Below are 20,850 nucleotides of genomic sequence, written 5' to 3' on the forward strand. Positions count from 1 at the left end.
TCTCAATGCATTTGTAACATAACATAACTTAACATTGTAAAAATAATAACATGAACACCCACTAACATTAGGTGTCGTAACATGTAATTTCGTTCTAGCTTTCTTTAAAAAGAACCCAGTCGAAATCCGTTGATTGTTCTTCATCAACCTAGGGGTTACCACTCCATATTAATCACTCCAGAGTGGACAAAAGAGTTCTACCAGGATACCTCCCCATCCTAGCCTTTAGAGTATTGATAAAAATAATTTTTCATGCAAAATGATTTTTATGATATGCATGTATGTGGCACATTTAAAAAAATATGATAGTTGAATGCAAAATGACAGAAATAGAACATAAGATATGACATTTCATGCTCAAAATGAAAGTTATAAAATGAATGCAACATTTATCAATAAATCATAAATAATCATCAAAGTGTAAGTTAGGGGTCAACTTACAGATTGTTGAAGTTGGAAGTGAGGTAGTGGCTGTGATAAAAATTATACTAAGTTAGAATCTATACTAGCTTAAAGAAAAAATAAAATTTTCTAGATAAAGGGAAATTACGAAAATACTCCTAAACTTCCAAATATTGCTACTAATGCAAATCCTCTCCAATCTTAACCAAGATGTATAGCCCTCATATCTTGCACATTCTAAGACCGTCTAAGCCTTAAGTGATCTTAGCCTATTCATTCTCAATTCGTGGCATGCTCTCTAGTTGATGCCTATATGAAATTTTGACTATTGATCCTCATGAATGCATGCATGAAAAATTCCTCCAATAAAAAGATGATCACTATAAATCCTTAATGAAGAAGTACTAAAAGCTTAACTTTTTTGAGCAAATTCATCCTAATACTTAGTCATGCCGAATAAAATCCTTAAATTCTAGCTAAACCTCAAGTGATGCATGATATGACCTTTCTATCAATGGCATGCTAGAATTAAATCATGCATTCTTCTTATACCAATCACAAGATTTTCTAAATGCTTATATTTAAGTAAAATAAGTCAATTTCCTCAAATGAAGCATGATTAAAAGTCAAACCGTATATGCTTTGATGATAAGCACAAGATAAAGATTAAAACCTATTATGGCATGATTCTAAGCTCAAACTAAACCTTCAAAAATTATTCTAAGACATACTCGAATCATATTATGTATTATCAAGGCATGCCATAACTAACATTTTCACCCAAAACAATTTAAACAATAAACCTATCCACCAATAGTAACGCTAACACTCAAAAATACAACTTAACATATAAACTAAGATCTTGAGAGAAAACTTACAAAGATTCCATAGCCTTTGAAGCTTCCCACTCAAAGCTCACAACTCAAGAACTCACTTTGAACACTTAAGAACTTCAAAGAACTAGAGGATGAGAACTCCTAAGAACACTAAAGGGAGTTTGAAGAAGTGAAGTTAGGAAGAAGTGAGGGTGGAGTGGAGTTTATATAGGCTCAAGGGGTGTGTGTGGCATTGGCAAGGTGGCCTCCCATTGGGGGGTTTGGGCGGTGGTGATGACGTCGCCTAGCCTAGATCTTCCTTGGGTGGTTCGCTAGCTTGGTGATCATTGCTCTTTGGAGTAGGCTAAAATGGCTATAGGGAGAGGGGCTTTGCCGTGTGGTAATGGTTAAAGAGTGGTGCAATTAATGTCATGTTTAAGGGTTAATGGTGCCGCCGGGTATGGGGTAATTCACAAGGTAAAACTTTTTGTCTTATTCATTTAGACTATCATCTTGGCCATTTGTGGCTAGTTAAGGCATACTTGAGTATCCTCTATAGGTGGTAGACAATGAGGATTGGGTGGTGAAGTGGTGATAAAATAAAATCAAATAAATGGGGAGTTTTCATGGGTGGTTGCCGAAATTTAAGGGTATTTTCTAATTGGACAAAATTTAGGGTTTTAGCTAGGGTTTTTGAAAATTAAGCTTGGTAGGAAATTTCATGAATAAATGAGGAGCCAATAACAGAAAAGTCCTTGATAAAAATGGTATACAAATATTTGAGCTAGGGGCACATTAGTCCATTGCACACTTAAGTACACATGGGTGCCAATTGGTATGGTTTTGAGGTTTGACATGTCATTACCCTAAATGACATTTGTAAAAGTTTATCTAAAATTCTAATATGATCTATGAGTAATAGAAATGGATAGCCAAATAAGGAAATTTTAGAGCAAAAGGATGAGAAATGATAAGAATAAAAAATCAAGCTTAAAAAAAGGCTTCAAGATCACTAATCATGTGGTGATCAATCGATGCTCTTAACCAAGATTCTAAACTTAATTTAATTCTTTCTAAAGCTCTTAGGGTCGGGGACTACTCTAAGGAGCTAGTCTTCTAAATTCTATTGTTGATCTAAGAGTTGATCTATAAGGGTAAATAGGCGGGGTGTTACATCAGTGAACCACTAAAACATATGTTTCCATTAGCACAAGCTAACAAAGTCCCAATGTGGGTGCATTTAAAATATGAAAAACTTTCAGGCTATCACTATGCATGTGTACATTTGGGACATGACAAAAAACTTGTAGCAGTCCCTGTACACCACATCCAATTAATCTATGGACTATGGCTATGAGCCGAATTGTTTGATCTGCACAGGTTTGAGAACCAGATACCAGAAAACTCACCTCTAGTTCCACCATCCCTACCAAGGCACCAGAGAAGTGAATCCATCCTTTTGATAGCTCACTCACCAACAGACTCAATCTACCAAAGGTTTTCATCCCCATTGAAGCATAACAAAGGGAAAGGAAAACTCCTATATATACTCAAGCTTAGATGGTATTGCAGCCTCACTGAAAATCCTACAAGATGACTCCTTCAATGGACACGATAGGCATAGATGCCATGCTAGTCGAACTTCCCTTACACTGTAGCAACTCAATGAGTCTCCATTAGAAGCTGCACAAACACATGATAAATAGGAAATCGTTGGTCTGCAACAGCAGAAAATGTCAACTCTAACTGGCTGGAGTGTCAGCTCCCTCACTTCCAATATTAACACATCATTCATTAGAAATCTTTCAATGCTCTAATGGAAATATCTCAACAGCCCATTTGGCCCCTTTATATAACCCACAACAATCCCCTCAAGCCTTTCATTAGGCACTGATAAATGTTATTTTTATGTGATTTTTATCACCATTTTATTTATGAAAAATATCATTTTCCTTTCAATACTATTGATTTTATTTTATTTCTATGTATTTTTATTTATTTTCTTGGATTTGAAGGAATGAGAAAATTTAGTGCAAAAGGATAGCATTTTGGTACAGAAGAAGAGACTACGGATCCAAACCGATGAGAGGCAATGAGATCTGAAGAGAGCGAATGAGATTTGGGCGAGAAGCCTTGTCCCGTGGGCAACAAAGAGATCTTTCTCACCCAAAGGCGAGAAGACTTACCTCTCGGTAGGCGAGGAGACTCACGACCAAAAGGCACGACCAGAAGGTGCAAAGACTTGGCGACAAGGCTCTAGGCAATTAGATTGGGCGACAAGTCTAAACATCCAACTTAAGAGCCAACCTAAACGATATCGTGGGCAACAACTAGAAAAGGCGAGAGGAGTCTTTCATCCCGGTCAGGAGTCTTTCCACTCGGTAGGCCAGGAGAGGGCCGTGTGGTCTTTGTGACTTCCACGCCCGTTCATTTGTGAACTTCTCACTAGTTATATTTAGCACACACGGCATCTACTCGCCTCTACCCTTCTGAGTACCGCAATCAATCTATAGGCCACCAAATCCTCCCGAGCTCTGCATATCATTGAATCTTCCATTGTAGATAATTCCAATATTCTTAGGGTAATTTCCTTTCATGTTAACATATGTCTTTAGAAACTATTTTCCAGATTTTTAGGCTAGATTGTAGCCGCATTTGTTTTGTTTCTGGATTTGAGTTTTGATATCTATTTAATTCCGTCTCTTGGATGAATAAGGGGTCTTTTGGTTTTTGGAGCTTTTAGTTTTGGATATTTAGAGAGTCTGAGTTTAGGTTTCGTGAGTTCAAAGTTTATTATTTGAGTTTCTTTCAAGGAGGTAGATCTAGGGGAGCAGAGGCGAGAGCCGCATGCTCCATCAACTAACTCCATTGAAAAACACCAGTTTTGTTTGTTCCTTTTAATTTCATTATGAACTAATTTTATTTTCTAGAGTTTTGATGTATCCTAGCATATAACACATACACAATTTATATTCCTAATTATTTTATTTTCAATATTTTCATGATTGAATGTTTATTCCTTGTTCTTAATGCTTACAAATTTCTAGCTAACTATTGTTCGATCTTTTGGATTGTAATGAGTCCGAGAGGTGATTTGTGATTAAAGCTCTAAGATTAAACACCATTAGTTGAGTAAAAGCAAAGATGTTTTATGCGACTAGTGTGATTTTCAAGAAAAATCCAAAGAACTTAATGAGTTTCAAATTAGTTAAATTCATATAGAGATATGAAGTTATTAGTTGGAAATTTTTTGGTGTTGTTCGAGAGAAAATATTGAATACTTGAGGGATTTTTATCATCAACTTGGGATAATTGGGATTCTATAACAAGGAAGAATAAATTGTGTAGGATTTGATAGGTGAAATCAAATGCTCTAGATCTATTCTTATTATTTTAAAAATCTAAATTTTAATGTTCTTTTCTTCAATTAAATTTAGATAATCCACTCTTCAAAATTCGGTTTCCCAAATAGTAATTAATTTAGTCAATTTCAATACTCAATAGCATAATTATTCTTTGTGAGTTCGATATCCGTTTTCTTTAAAACACTTTACTACTTGTTACGATTTTGTGCACATACTGATATATTTTTATGCAAACAAGTTTTTGGCATCGTTGCTGGGAATATTTATTTGTTATTGATATTGATACCAGCTAGATTTTTACTAATTTGGATTTTATTTTACTTTATTTATTTTAATTTTTTTTTAATCTCAGTTTGATATTTTTTTTTCAGGAATTAGAAGTGCATGCACCGATCTAAATCATTAGAGCATATGCTTTTCAATCCCGAGATTGAAAGAACCTTATGTCGGATCAATAAAGAGAAAAAGAAAGAGATCGCTGCCTCCAAAGTTAATATGGCTAGCCAGGAGCACAAGGTGTTAGGAGACTATGTGATGCCCTCGGTTGATGGGGCGACGTCCAGAATAAGGCGACCAACTATACATTGAGATCAAGCCGACCATCATTCAAATTATCCAACAAACCATCCAGTTTGGAGGGCTGTCAGAAGAGGATCCTAATGTCCATATTGCAAATTTCCTAGAAATTTGTGATACGTTTAAATACAATGGAGTGATAGATGATACAATTCAATTGGGATTTTTTCCTTTTTCACTTATGGAAAAAGAAAAAGTTTGGCTAAATTCTTTGCTGTCTGACATCATCACCACCTGGGAACAGTTGGCACAAAAAGTTTTAGCGAAATATTTCCCTCCGGCCAAGATAGCAAAGTTATGGAATGATATCACTACCTTCACCCAATTTGAGGGTGAATCATTATATGAGGCATGAGAGAGATACAAGGATGTATTGCACAAGTGTCCACATCATGACCTCTCAACCTGGCTCCAAGTATAGATGTTTTATAATGGTTTGGGATTCACAAATCGATCTATGGTTGATGCTGCCACGGGAGGAGCATTAATAAGTAAGACCCCTGAAGCCACATATGAACTTCTGGAAGAGTTGGCATCTAACAATTATCAGTGGCCGTAGAGAGAGCAATGCCAAAGAAGGCGGCCAACGTTATTGAGCTTGACTCCATATTCGTAATTGCTGCTCAGTTGGCAGATCTATTGAAACAAATAGGTAAAATGAATGTTATTGCTATTCAAACTAATGTTGTTTGTGATCATTGCGCAGGAAATCATTCAAGTGTAGATTGCCAAGTGGGGAATCCATTTGTCTAACCGAGTCATGAACAAGCTCATTACGTGTCCAAATTCTAACGTCAAAATAATCCTTATTCAAACACGTTCAATCCCGGATAGAGAAATCACCCGAATTTTTATGGAGTAATAACCAAGTGCCGACTAAATCATCTTAACAGTTTCCACAGCAAGAGAAGAAGCCGACACTTGAGGATATGTTCATGATTACATGCAAAAGATTGATATGGTGATCCAAAAAAACTCGGCTTCAATTCGCAATCTTGAGGCACAAGATGACCTTGGATTAGACCATCTCGGACATAAAAGGAATTAGTCCTTCAATTTGCATGTGCAAGAATTTAATGGAGGATAATTTTAAATCGATTGTCCAACCCTAAAGAAGATTGAATCCATCAATGCAAGAAATGGTGCATAAAGAGGTGTTGAAACTTTTAGATGCCGGGATCATTTATCTAATCTCAGATAGTGCATGGGTAAGTCCAGTGCAAGTTGTTCCAAAGAAAGGAGGGATAACTATGATCAAGAATGACAACAACGAACTCATACTGACGAGGATGGTCATGGCATGACGAATATGCATAGACTATCGAAGACTGAATGACACATCTTGTAAAGACCATTTTCCTTTACTGTTTATTGATCAAATGCTAGAAAGACTTGCCGGCCATGCGTACTACTATTTTCTAGATGGATATTCCAGTTACAAATCAAATAGCCATTGCACCCGAGGATCAAGAGAAGACCACTTTCACCTGTCCTTATGGCACTTTTGCATATAAGCGTATGCCTTTTGACCTTTGCAATGCGCCAGCCACTTTTCAAAGATGCATGATTTCCATCTTCTCGGACATGGTGGAAAAGTTTTTAGAAGTCTTCATGGATGACTTCTCGGTTTTTTGTCTTTCTTTTGTTAACTGCTTATCTAATTTATATTTGGTTTTATAGAGATGCAATGAAACAAATCTTGTTTTAAATTGGAAAAAATATCACTTCACGGTCAAAGAGGGAATAGTGCTCGGCCACCACATTTCCTTCAAGGGAATTGAGGTCGACCGAACAAAAATAAAAGTTATTGACAAACTCCCACCACCGACCAATGTGCAGGGTGTGAGGAGCTTCTTGGGTCACGCCGGGTTCTATCGTCAGTTTATAAAGGATTTTTTCCAAATTACTAAACCTCTCTGCACTCTGTTGATTAGAGATACTCGGTTTGAATTTTCTGATGAATGCTTGCATGCTTTTGAAACATTGAAAAAGAAATTAATTTCAGCACCTATTATTGTGTCACCAGATTGGAATTTACCTTTTGAATTAATGTGTGATGCCAAAGATTATGCTATAGGGGCTATTTTGCTGTAGAAAAAAGATAAAAGTTTTCATGTTATTTATTATGCAAGTCGAACCTTAACAGGAGCTCATCTTAATTATGCTACTACTAAAAAAGAATTATTAGCAGTTGTGTTTACCTTTGACAAATTTTGTTTTTATTTATATTGTTAGTAGTTTATGAGCCTACCTGCTGAGATTTAATAAATCCCACTATGGTAGTCCCAACTACCATTCCACCTGAAATGGTAGAAACCATGGCAAGAACCAATGGAACCTAACTGGACGAGGCAAAGAGTGGTGTGGCCAAAGCCAATTGACACGGAGTTTACTCGTTTTTAGCTGATAGATTGCTATATGGATATCATCATACGTCTAGTAAACAGTTTTGAATGAATTTTGGGGAGAAATCAAGTGCCCCAATGGATGCTGATATGTGAAGAGTTTCTCGCCCTTGAGAACCGTTTTGCATTGGCTAAGCATTTTATGGATGTCAATTCGATATTGTTTGACGAAATTGTAGAGATTTTCAAGATGAGGATTAGGATTTTCTAGCCATGTACCATGTGCTTCTCTTTTGAGGTTTAAGAAAGGGTGCATGTTTTGGGACCCTACTTTTGTTATATGGGTGTTTTACCTTAAAATCTTGGATAAATGATGTGACTTTTGTTATGTAAGTATTAATGAAAAAGTGTTTGCATTTTGGGATTAGCATTCTAGTACAATGTGTATTGCTAAAAAAAATTATCGGTTGTGATTATTGCAAATTGTTATAAGCATGCTAGGTGCATTGCATTCTTAACTGAAGAATTTCAAGCGGAGTTTAGGAGCATCACATGGTGGTATTAGAGCTATTACATCTCTGGGTAAACCCACAAGTCACTTGAAATTCAATACCAAAATATAGGTATAAGTTATTAGCATATTTAGGCATAAATTCGAGATGTTTAGGCTTGAATAAACTGAAGTGTTGAAGTAGGGAAGCATGAAAACATCGGCTGTAAAACAAAGGCAACTTGGCCCAACTGTATGGATTATGGAGCAAGAATGAAAGTCACGAATTGAGGAAGGTAACAGATTCAAATCACTCAGAATCAGATTTTAGAATTGGGAACTTTAAGTAAAGACTCCTATTAGGAAACAATTCAGTCTAATCATATCTGAAGTTCGGGTCTACAACTATTGGATAGAAGATCTTTGATTGAATCTGCATTATACAATGGGAGACATTAGGAGACAAATTTTTATGAGAATTGAAGGCATTGAATCTGCAGACTTCCAATAATGATCGTATTTTATATTAAGTTATAAATTGAGCATAAGTTTGGAAGACGATTCTAATCAGATTCAAGGTTATAGATTGTGTGAACCTTAGGGAGTTACATTGTCAAATCGACAAATAAAGGTACAACTAGCTGTAAGGAATGACATATTGATTCAACATAGTCGGATGTGATCAAGCTAAGATAGGAATACTAGTGTTTTTGTGTAAGGTTGAACTTTGGAAGTGCAAACTTAGATTCTTTAGTCTGACACACGAGACCTTATGTGTCTCAGGATGAAACACATAGCTCATAATAGCCTGACCAAAAATCCAGTCCATGGATGGTGGACATGTCGTGACAGAGGTAGTCCGTCAACTATTAGAGTTGCTTAGATAGAATCAGGTGTTGTTCCAGAGTCAGCAACAACAGCTATTGACAAGAGAATTACAAAACATCACTGCTCGAATTGGGGAAAGGTCCAAAGAAAATTTTAAAAATTGGTTCTCCCAAAATCGGTTAGACAACATAAGTCACTAAAATTCGTGTCGTTGGTGCAAGGGAACATGTCGATGGAGTAATACGCAATCAGATTCATGGAACTCAAAGGATTCGCACCTTATTTAACTGTCACAAAGAATATGCAAGCACGGAGGTTTAAAAGATTTTTTGCAGCCAAGGATCCGCTGCCTTGTGACCCATCTTCAAATAAAAAAAATTTCAAGAATTTCTTAACGAGGCAATAATTGCAGAAGCCAAGTTTGGAGAGAACATTTTAGAGATGCTGCTGAAGAGGAGAGAAGAGAGAGTGTAAGAGAGAGAATGAGGGAATCGGACAGAGTAAGAGAGGGAGAGACAAAGAGAAAGGAGTGGAAGACTAAGAGAGTGAGAGGGAGCCGTCAAGAGGGTGTCTATGCACAAGAGGGGAAATGTGTGTGTGTGAGAGAGAGAGGTGTCGGGGCAAGGGGAAAAGGAAGGGATTTGAACCCTAAGGGATTCAAAATGGTGCATTGCATGTGATACCCTAATAGAAATACAAGAGTTAGGCTTGACAGATTTTGGATTGGAGATCTAGTAAGATGGCATTGATATTTGGATTAAGCTAATTGTGTAGTCTTATCATCGACATAGTTACTCAAGCTACTCTGGTGGAAGAAGATATGAGGGTGAATGTAGAACTATTCAATCGAAAGAAACACCAACAACCACTCGATCAAAAGAAACACCAACAACCACGGCCAATGCCCAATAGAAACTAGAAGCCTACCCCAAGTTACCATCTGCGGCTGTCTCAGGGTAGTCAATCCCATCTAGTTTGCAAGACTTGCGGAAAAAGGCATCCGTGAAACTGTTTTGTGAGCCAGAATGCTTGCATTAAATGTAGAGAGCCAAACCACATGGCTCGAGACTGTCCCAAAAAGAACGCACCAGCTCTAGTTCCAGGAAGTGGATTGAGGGTGTAACACCCCACTTAAAAACACTTTAGGCCTTGACCATAGTAGCCATAACCCTAGCTAAGTAGAAGTTGGGATACTTGGAAATTTTTAGGGCTTGATTGATTTAGTAGTATTATTTTGAAGAATTTGCAATGCTTTATTAATTTGAGGAAAGGTGCCAAGAGGCCAATTAAAGGATGACACATGGCAAGTTGAGACTTGCCACCTTGATGGGCTAAGTGATTTGGTTAAAATGCTAGATGAATTAGAGAAGGCCTAAGAGTGGTTTAATAAGGGCCTTAGCTTACTAAGATGAGATGGGCTAAGGATAGACACTACGACCTTAGGCCCAACTTGGGAGACACAAGATATTAGGCCCAACTTAGTAAGATTCAAGGCTATTGGCTCAATTTAGAAAAGACCCAAAGTTAGACCCAACCTAGTAGACTATTGAGGCCAAGGAAAGGCCCAATAAACCTGGACGTGAAGTCCATATATAAATCCACTTATAGGCCCAAAACAAAGGCTTGTTCATATGGCCCAATGAAAAAACCCAACACTTGAAGCCCAAGCCTTGTATTTCATTTCACTCTTCCAAATGGGGCCCACATGCACCATATCATTGGTTTCCATTCTACCCAAGCTTAAACTACACACCCCTAGGATTCTCTTTCAACCATGGTAAACCTTCTAGCTTGAGTTAAGGATTACTATTCATCACACCCATGAATAGTAATTCAAGCATCATGACTTGAATAGTTTTCTTGAAACTCTTTTCTTCATAATTTTAAATCTGAAATTTTTGTCTTTTACACTTGTTTTGCATCACTCTTAGAAAACCCTTGAAGATTATAACTCAACCCATGTCACTTGAGACAAAGTCATGTCAATACCACCACAACCCACCAATCGGCACCTAGATGCAAAACCATGCAACCTTTCAACAAGCCACCAAAACCCAACTCCCCTTCCACAAGTTTTCAAGAGGTATTCTACACTCTTTAACCCTCATTATATCACCTAAAATTAGACCTAAGAGGGGGCTAAAAATAGTCCCATAAGCCAAGCCAAAAACACAACTACTCACCTTGGAACTTGAAGAATGGACTAAACCGAATACCCATGCTTTTTCAAGGATTTTTTTTTCTACACCTAAAATAGCCTCTTACACACGCCACCACCTCTACCCTTTAGTTCCAAGGTTAAGTACATGCTTGTCCAATTATCTCCCAAAGGCAGCAAAACCGATTGGCAAAAGGAGAGTTATGCTTAGGTCACTCGATTGAAACCATAATCAATCCATCTTCCTTCATTTTCTGCTCTAACATAATCACATAGAAACCAATCACCCCTCTTTCCCACACCTGGAAAAGCTACCAGATAGGGGTTATCATACCAACAAAATAGATCACAAGATAGGACAAAAGGTAATAAAAAACCTGGGCAGTTTTGAAACCCAACCCTTTGGCCAACAACTTGGTTTCTCATGAGATTTATTGTCCAACTTCATAACCATTCAGCCTTACACCTATAACATTCATCTAGCCTTTGTCAAGAAGGTCATCAAGTGATTTAGGGCACTATTCTTGTATAAGCTCACATTCATATTAAATGTCATTTTGAGCATGAAACATCATTGAGCATTTAATTACTTGCTTACATGACATGTAAAATTTCTCATCATTTTAACATATTGCATATAAATGTCATTTTCACATGAAGCCTACTACCTATGCACATGTCATGAAACGCATTTTCCAAGCATAGCATAAAAATAAATTTTGTCACAACCCCAAAGGCTAGGATGGGGATTTATCTGGTGGAACTCCTCTGTCCACTCTGGAGTGAGTAAAAATGGAGTGGTAAACCATAAGTTGACAAAGAACTGTCAACGGGCTTTGAATGTATTATTTTTAAAGAATGCTGAAGCGAAGTAATTTATGGCACCTAATGCTAGTGCGTGCATACGTTATGATGTTATGTTATAATGATGATATGTTATGATACCAATGCATTGGGTGAGTCTGCAAAGAATGTAATTTCAATGTGAGTTGTACTACAGTCACCGGCAGGTACTCATAATGCATATAGGGGAGTAATGATACCATACATTATGTTATGTTAATTATGGCTTTAATAACAATAAAATATTATGTTTTTGAAAAGATGAAGTGAAAAATATTCTCTGTAAGAAAATTTGTAACAAAGTTTTTTGGAAAATGTTGAGGAATTTCGATTGGAGACAAATACGGATTTTTCTGCATATCGAGCATGCATCTCATGTTTATCATTTATCATGCATATCTTATCTATGTGTAAGTTGTTTGTTTAACTCACTGAGATTTCAAGTAATCTCACTGTGGTAGTCTCACTACTATTCCCTCCGGAATAGTAGAAGTTGTGTCAGGACCAGCATATGACGAGCAGGACGAACTGTTGGCTTCAGATTGTTGAGGATGAGCCCGATCCTAAGAAGAAGATCGATTTGATCTTAGTGTTTATAGCGATGGCTCTATACACCATAAAGCGGATGAGAGAGTTGATCTAACTATGTAGTATCTGTATTAAGGAGATTCTATCTCCCACTTTATGTCTGAACTTATGTGGACCTCTTAAGTGAGAAAATATCTATTTATGGTTAATTAATCATTTGGGATATTTAAGTTCATTCTAGCATAAAATTGTTTTTTAGTCACCCTTATTCCGCTGTGATTATTGCATACTAGGATGTCTTGCATATTAATTGTCATGAACCGGGGGGGGGGGGTATGTAATCATGTGTTGCATCTCCTGACGCTTCAAGACTCCGTTACATCCTAAGTAGTGACTTGGGGGCATCACAGAGGGCTACCACACCAACCTAATTTTTTACACTTACTCTAGGAGATACTAAAACATCTAATAATGTGGTTACAAGTACCCTTCTATTATTTTCTCGTTATGCTACCGTCTTGTTTGATTTAGATGCCACACACTCTTTTATATCATGTACCTATGCTTGTTTGGATGTGAAAGCACCAAAGAGTCTTGATTGTTCACTATCTGTTGCTACACCCACCGACGAACAAATAGTTTACGATACTATACTTAGGAATTCCCCCATTGAAATTCATGGGAGGCATCTCCCAGCAAACTTGGTGATATTTGAGATGTTGGCAGTCGATGTAATCTTGGGGTTGGACTGGTTATCTCGAAAACATGCTTGTGTAGACTACTTTAAAAAAGTAGTTTTCACACCCTCGAGCAAAGAGGACTTCAATATTTGCTCAAAGTGAGGGAACACCTCCCTCAGTTGATCTCGGCCTTGCAGGCTACCAAACTACTAAGACAGGGATGTTCAGGGTTCCTAGCTAGTTTTGTAGCACCAACTGCAGAGGGACCTAAAATTGAAGATATTTCCATTGTCAGAGAATTTCAAGACGTGTTCCCAAACGATCTTCGAAGATTGCCTCCAGTCGAGAGACCGACTTCTTGATTGACCTTCTACTAGGGACTACACCCATATCAAAGGCACCATATCGTATGGCCCTAGTAGAGCTAAAGGGGCTTAAGGAGCACTTGCATGAGCTTTTGGATAAGGGTTTTAATTGCCCTAGTGTGTCACCATAGGGTGCAACAGTTCCTTTTGTGAAAAAGAAGGATGGTTCGATGCGACTTTGTATTGATTATCGAGAATTGAACCAGGTGACAGTTAAGAAGAAGTATCCACTACCAAGAATTGACGATTTGTTTGATTAGTTACAGGGGGCCCAAGTTTTCTCCAAGATTGATCTGCGTTCCAGTTACCATCAGATTAAGATCAAGTCTGAAGATATTTCAAAGAAGACATTCAAAACACAATACCGACATTATGAGTTTCATGTCATGCCATTTGGTTTGACGAGCGCCCCCGCAGCTTTCATGGACATGATGACTAGAGTTTTCAAGTGTATATCAATCGGTTTGTTTTTGTTTTCATTGACGATATCCTTATTTACTCCTAAAGCCAAGTTGAACATGAGGAGCATTTTAGGACTGTGTTACAGAATTTGAGAGAACAGTAGTTGTTCACGAAATTCAAAAAGTGTGATTTTTGGTTGCAAGAGATTACCTTTTTGGGGCATGTTGAGTCGAAAGAAGGAGTTTCAGTATACCCGGCCAAAATTGAAGCAGTTGTGAAATGGGCCAAGCCAACTAGTGTAAATGATCTAAGAAGCTTCTTAGGTCTTGAGGGTTACTACATGAGGCTTGTTAAGGGATTCTCTAGCATTGCATCCCCAATGACTAATCTAATGAGTAGAAATTTATGTAGACTGAAGAATGTTAAAGGAGTTTCCAAGAGCTTAAAAAGAGATTAGTGACAACACCAGTGCTCATCGTTCCCTTCAGCAATACGAGATTTGTTATTTACAGTGATGCTTCTCTGAAGGGATTGGGTTGTGTTTTGATGCAACATGGAAAGGTTATTGCTTATGCTTCTCGGCAACTCAAGAGTTACAAGAAAAATTATCTAACATGTGATTTAGAGCTTGCAACAATTGTCTTTGCATTGAAATTGTGGAGGCACTATATCTATAGGGAAAAGTGTGAGATCTATACAGACCATAAGAGCCTAATGTCTTTCTTTATACAGAAAGAGTTGAATATAAGGCAACGCATATGGTTAAAACTTTTGAAAGATTATGACTAACTATCATCTGGGTAAGGCTAATGTAGTGGCAGATGCTCTTAGCAGAAAATCGTCCTTCGGTACCCTTGCTACTATGTATACATAGACATATTTTACTGGATATGGATTGAGTAGGGATTGAGATGATAATGGATGCACAGGCCCGATTAAGTAGCTTGACTTTGGGTTCGTCATTGATGGACCGGATCAAGGCTGCCCAAACCAGAGATACAAATCTAGTGAAGATCAAGGGAGAGGTACAAGAAGGCAAAAGTCTCGAATTTGCAGTATTTGATAATAGCACTCAAAGGTTCAAGGGAAGAATATGTGTTCCAAAAGTTAAGGAGATCAGAGAAGTGATCTTGAGAGAGGCTCACTGCTCACTCTATACTATTCACCTAGGGCGCACCAAGATGTACCGAGATTTGAAGCGACAATTTTGGTGGAGCGGTATGAAGCGCAAGATAGCCAGCCATATGGCTCGATGTCTAACTTGTCAATAGGTCAAGGCAAAGCATCAAAGGCCTTCCGGGTTATTACAACCACTCCTCCTACCTGTTTGGAATTGGGATGAAATTGGTATAGATTTTGTTTCAGGATTTCCTAAGACACCAGGGGTTTAGGATGCAACATAGGTGATCGTTGATAGATTGCCAAAGTCATCTCAATTCGTTCCAATTCAGATGACATACTCTTCAGACAGGTTAGCAAAGCTGTATGTATGTGAGATTTTAAGATTGCATGGAATCCCCTCCAAGATTGTATCAGACAGAGATACTCATTGCACTTCAGTAGTCTAGAGGAGCCTGTAAAAGGAGTTAGGGATAGAGTTGACCTACAACACAGCTTTTCACCCTCAGACAGATGGATAGTCAGAGAGAATAATGCAGATTTTAGAGGATATGCTTAGAGCATGTATGATGGACTTCAAGGGTAGCTAAATTAAATACCTATCCCTGAAAGTTGCACCGATGAAGGGAATCGTTAGGTTTGGAAACAAAGGCAAGCTGAGTAAGAGATATCTAGGCCCTTTTGATGTACTGGAAAGAATTGGCATTGTAGCATACAGGTTGGCTCTCGCACCGTAGTTATAAGCTATTCAAGATGTTTTCCACATCTCCATGCTTCGGGAGTGTGTACTAGAACCTACACACATATTAGAGTACGAGCCACTCCAAGTTGCGAATATCTCACCTACAAGGAGTTTCCTGTAGGGATTCTCGTACAGAAGGCTCAAGTACTTCACAAGAAGACCATTCCGATGGTCAAAGTGCTTTGGAGCAATCACACGGAGAAAGAGGCACCTGGGAGTTAGAGGAAGACATGAAGACCAAGTACCCATACTTGTTTGATTGAAGTACGTTTTATCTCGAAGACGAAATTAATTTTAAGGGAGGAGATTGTAAACAAACGGTCCTAAATTAGGATTTTTCATTATTATTATTATTTTAGTTAATCTGGTTTGAGATTTGAGTGGGACTCTTCCACTCTAAACGCCCATTTTCCCTCTATTTGATTTCTTGGTTTGAATATTTCCTAATCAGTAACAAACACTCACTTCAAAACCGTCCCATAAATCCTATCTTTTTTCCCTTCAACAAACCCACAATATCTCGCGGCCAGAACCCCCCATCGAAATCAAATTTTCTCCACACTTCAAACCGAGCTACACAGCAAAAATCGAGAAGCCACTTCCCAACAACCACCGTAGCACTTTCTCTTCATACCAAGTCAGCCACCTCGCTGGAAACCACAATAGAGCCTGCCGGAGGTGAGCCTTCCTTCCTACACTACCAACCCCTTAAACTCCTACGTCGCTTTCATTTTCTCTCCACCGCGAGTAACATACTTGTGCTCTGTGAGTTTCACCTCTGTTCACCATCCACCACCATAGAGAAACCGGCCAGCCACCTCCGTCAGATTCGCATTTTCTCGGTAAGCCCTGACCGTCAATCACTACTTTCTCTCTCTGGTGTCCCGATCTAAGACCACAAGTTATTTCCCCCTCTCTCAGTACTTCGCCGTCAGCTTCAGAGGAAGCCACTGTAACTCTCGGCCAGCCACCAGCCCTCCGCACCTCTTCTTCTCTCGGTGAGTCCCCAGTTATCACTCGATTTCTTTGTTTGTCCAATGTTTTGTAATTTCAAGCATACTTCTTTTTGGATTTTGGTCTTCCTAATATACCCATAAGTTTATAGCATTACAAAAATACCCATCCAACCCTGCATGTGGCAACTTACTTTCAATTGTTTCTTTTCTGAGTCTGTCACATGCACCTCTCTATTTTTCAGATTTTGTTTTCAGATTCTTTTGATTTCAAGAATGTTCTTAGAGTATTGGCATTGGCTTAGCCAAATGCCAGTGCTTAGTCAAATATGAAGAATTTGTGGGTAAATCCCTTGTGTGATGACCCGAGTTTGTCTAGGCTTGATCCTTAGAATTCGTTCTAGGTTGATGACATTTTAGGAGCCTTAGTTACTTTAGAAGGCCTTAGATTCTTTGATGTGGTAACTTGAGCCCAAGAGGAGAGTGACTTTAGTTTACTTTTGTAATTTCGGCCCTATTTAGAAACCCAGGTTCAATGGTTTAGGCCCGTGACCCAATTCTAAGTCACTAGTGCCATGTGTCATAAGAATGTTACACCTTGAATCTAGTCTTGATAGTGGGTTAAAGGGGAGAGAGAGGTGTAGGAAAGCACCAAGAATGGCTTACAAGCCTAGCCCATTGTTTTGCCCAGAATTTGAGTTCCAATGTAGATGTCTTGGAAAGGGAAGCCTAGGGAAGTGAAATGGAGCTTTTCTAGAAGTTTTGCATAGGGAACTGAAAGGAGGCACATAGGATTTCGAATTTAGTCAGCTTCTGCCAAGTGCCAAGCATGCACTAAGTTTCTAGAAGAATATGTGAATAGACTTTGTATCAAGGACAAATATGCCCTTAGGGTTTCGGCTAGAACACTCCCAAGCACCCCCCATTCACTTGCCACTTGTCACTTAGTTTATTTTGGACCAATGGTACATGAAAGGTCACCTAGAGAATGAGCACTTGGAAGATGAAGCATCATCTTGGGAAAGGAAGAATGAGTGGACGGCTAGGGCTATGGCACATGCCACGCCCAATGACATTTGTCATCCATGCCAAAGGTTGCTTGTGAGGAAAAGGAAAAGGAATGTAATGTTTTACCAAGCTACCCTTGATGAAATATTTACTTGTTTAAGGAAAGGAATGGCATAAAGGGGAGAGAAGGGAATTTCGGCCAAGGGAAGAGAAACCCTACACGACACTCCCAAGATGTCCCTTCCCAATGCAATCCAAGTAGAGAACTCCAAGAGGCATTTTCGGCAAAAGGTAAAGGGGAAGAAGAAACCTATGTCACTTGTCATCCATGCAAGAATTTTGGAAGCAACCAAGGAGGGAAGTGAAGGGTTTTCTATAAAAAAGAAGGGGTTCACGCCAAGGGGCTTTTCCCTTGCCATTTTTTCAGAAATTGCATGAGTTCTCACTCTCTCCACACAATTCTCCCATGTTCATTTGAAAGTTTACGCACTTTCTTGTATTTTCTTTCCAACCAAACAAGGAGGATCCTTGCAAGAGAAGGGATTTCGGCACCACCAAGGATAAGTAAGGTAAGGATTGGCTTCCTTTTAAGTTTTGCACACACACATGTCACTTCTCAATCCGAAAATGAGATTCAAATCTCATTAGACTTTGAGAAAGGTAGAACACCCACACTTTCTAACGTTTTCTTGGAAAAATGACTTAGGGATTTAAGAAAACCCTTGAAGCCGATTAGTAAGGGGAAGTTCATCTTCCATGTTTTCGACTACCACATGTATCTTTGCTCACTTTAGGTTTTGTTTTCCTTCATGAGTGAAATGAAGGGATTTTAATCCAAAAATCCTAGAAGCCGAATGGTTTAAGACCACGTGATGCCCTAGAAATCCACACACACACTCAAGAACATGAGGTAGGTTTTAGTTACTCTCTCCAATATAGTATGTTTAGATTTACAGATTGCTAGTATTTCTTTACGTGAATTTTTGTAAGTTTACACTCAACTTACTCTTGGTTAATGCTTGTATATATTTGTATAAATCCTTTCATTATTTCGATTGCTTTGTTTGTTATCTCTTGGTTGTTTTTTTCAATATGCAAATGTGATTTTGAGTAACTCTAAGGAAGGAATTATATGTTTTGGATTTGTGATGAAAATGCCATGAAATACTCCCATAAGTTTCTGTTTTCACTTAATTAAGGTTGATGGTTTATGCAACATGATATTTCGATTTGAATATGTCTCGAAAGTTTCGGACCTTGGTCAAAACCTATGATTTCATGTTTTGTTTCACTATGTCTTGATTTCTATATTATATGCTTGAGGTTTGGAACATGTTTAAGTGATGAATCTTCATATTTTTGCGCCTATGAGTTTCGGCCTAAGCAAGTTTTCATGGTTCCATGTATGTGTTTTGATATCTCATATGGTTTATGTTATCATGCTAAGAAATGAACATGTTATGCTTGGTTATCTCATGCATGTCATTTCACGTCATATGTCAAGTGTAAGTGCGTATGTTATAAGTCTCTTGTCATAAGCATTTAGGGAAAAGTGTTTTCAGAGAAAGTGTTTTCAGAAAATGTTTTCAAAGAAAAGAGTTTATAAGTTTTATCATGACCCCAAATGCTAGGACGGGAGAATTTCCTAGTGGAACTCTTCTGTCCACTCTGGAGTGTTTAAGAATGAAATGGTAACTCCTAGGTCGACAAAGTACCGTCGATGAGCCTCGAATGGATCCTTCTCAAAGGATACCAGAGCGAGGAAGCGCTTAACGCTAGTGGGTGCATAAGGCATGTAACCCGACAAACTAAGGTCTAGTTAATATGAATCTTTATCTATGACGTATTCATCACGGTGTATGGACTGTTGATGGTGTAGTAACTAACAGAAACACGCAGTGCTAAGGGGAAACGTATTATGTCCACTCTCTAAATAAGAATATGCGCCTAAGTGCTAAGGATCACTCGATGTAAATCTTGTGATATGTTCTGATAAGGCAAGTTCTGTATAAGTTCACATGAATAAGAAAAGGTTAAGAAGTTTTTATCAAAAGTTTAAGTCTCTGATACGAGTCTCTTGAAAATGGTCAAGTGCATAAGTCAAGTTCTGGTCAAAGGCATAAGTCAAGTACATGTTCATGCAGGCATTTCATGATATATATTTTGTATGCTTGTATTAACTGTGGTATGTTGTGTGTTACTTGCTGAGATTTCTTGAAATCTCATTATGGTAGTTTCAACTACCATTCTCCAACTGGAATGGTAGAAGTTGCTACAGGTACGTCAGATACCCAGGAAACATGAACCTAAATGGTTCCTCGATAGAGGACGAGTACACTGTTTAGGCTCGTCATGACTACACTGATGATGCATTAATATATACGGCTAAACTTCTCAAGAATATCTTAAATAGTATTAGTGAGACCGATATCGACGCTACAATTTATCAACCCTCTAAGAATCTGAAGTTTTGATGGAATATGGACCAGTTGTCTACTTACCTGGAGCGAACCTCAAAGGCCTCAGCCAACGCAAAGGCAATGGCAAAGGAATTAGGTTTGATACCGCCTGAGCCTCAACAATCCTATGGGGTCTTTTAGTGTCTATCTCCCAATGGGACAATGATTATAAAGAGTACGGGAGCTTAAGTTATTTTGTGAGAAGGAAAAAAAAAAAAAAAGGAAAAGTAAATAGTACTTATGGCTTTAGACGTCAACTTTTGTGGAACTATGTCTTTTTTAGGAGGTCCCGTGTTTTGGGAGTTTTAAACTATACTCTATGATTTGGGATGTTATGCTTTTATGACATATGTTTACGTTTGGACAATGTTTGGGGTATGATATTAGTATGGTGCCATGTGCTTTGCAATTGCTTGTCACGTTGCTTAGTTTATCCAACTTTTTGCTATTTTTTCGCTGCTACACTATTGCATACTGCAAGTGTACTTAGGTGCATAGCATATTATCTGTTATGTACGAGAAGTGTGTAGCCTTATTTTACATGTCCCGACGTCTCAGTCACCGTTCAATCCCAAGCGGGGCCTTGGGGCGCTACACCTTGGCATTGGATTAGCCATAACAACTTCATCCTAATTTTTATCTATAGTCATTCTTCAAATATGAAGTAAATTGTAGCTCAGTCATCTTATTTTTTAGTGAATATTTCTCACCAAACCCACTTCTCCTCTCTTCAATTCGTTTCTTTCCCACACATTTCTCCTCTCTATCTCTC

General features: G+C 38.2%; 1 non-coding gene across 1 annotated transcript; it reads right to left on the reverse strand.

Moving 5' to 3' along the window:
• Positions 1-5,450: 5,450 nt before the first annotated feature.
• LOC121236331 lies at positions 5,451-5,557 on the reverse strand. The gene has a single exon (XR_005934747.1). It is a non-coding gene; the product is annotated as a small nucleolar RNA R71 (small nucleolar RNA).
• Between the last annotated feature and the right edge of the window lie 15,293 nt (positions 5,558-20,850).

Source organism: Juglans microcarpa x Juglans regia, chromosome 6D (assembly GCF_004785595.1).
Source record: "Juglans microcarpa x Juglans regia isolate MS1-56 chromosome 6D, Jm3101_v1.0, whole genome shotgun sequence".
Classification (NCBI taxonomy): Eukaryota; Viridiplantae; Streptophyta; class Magnoliopsida; order Fagales; family Juglandaceae; genus Juglans; species Juglans microcarpa x Juglans regia.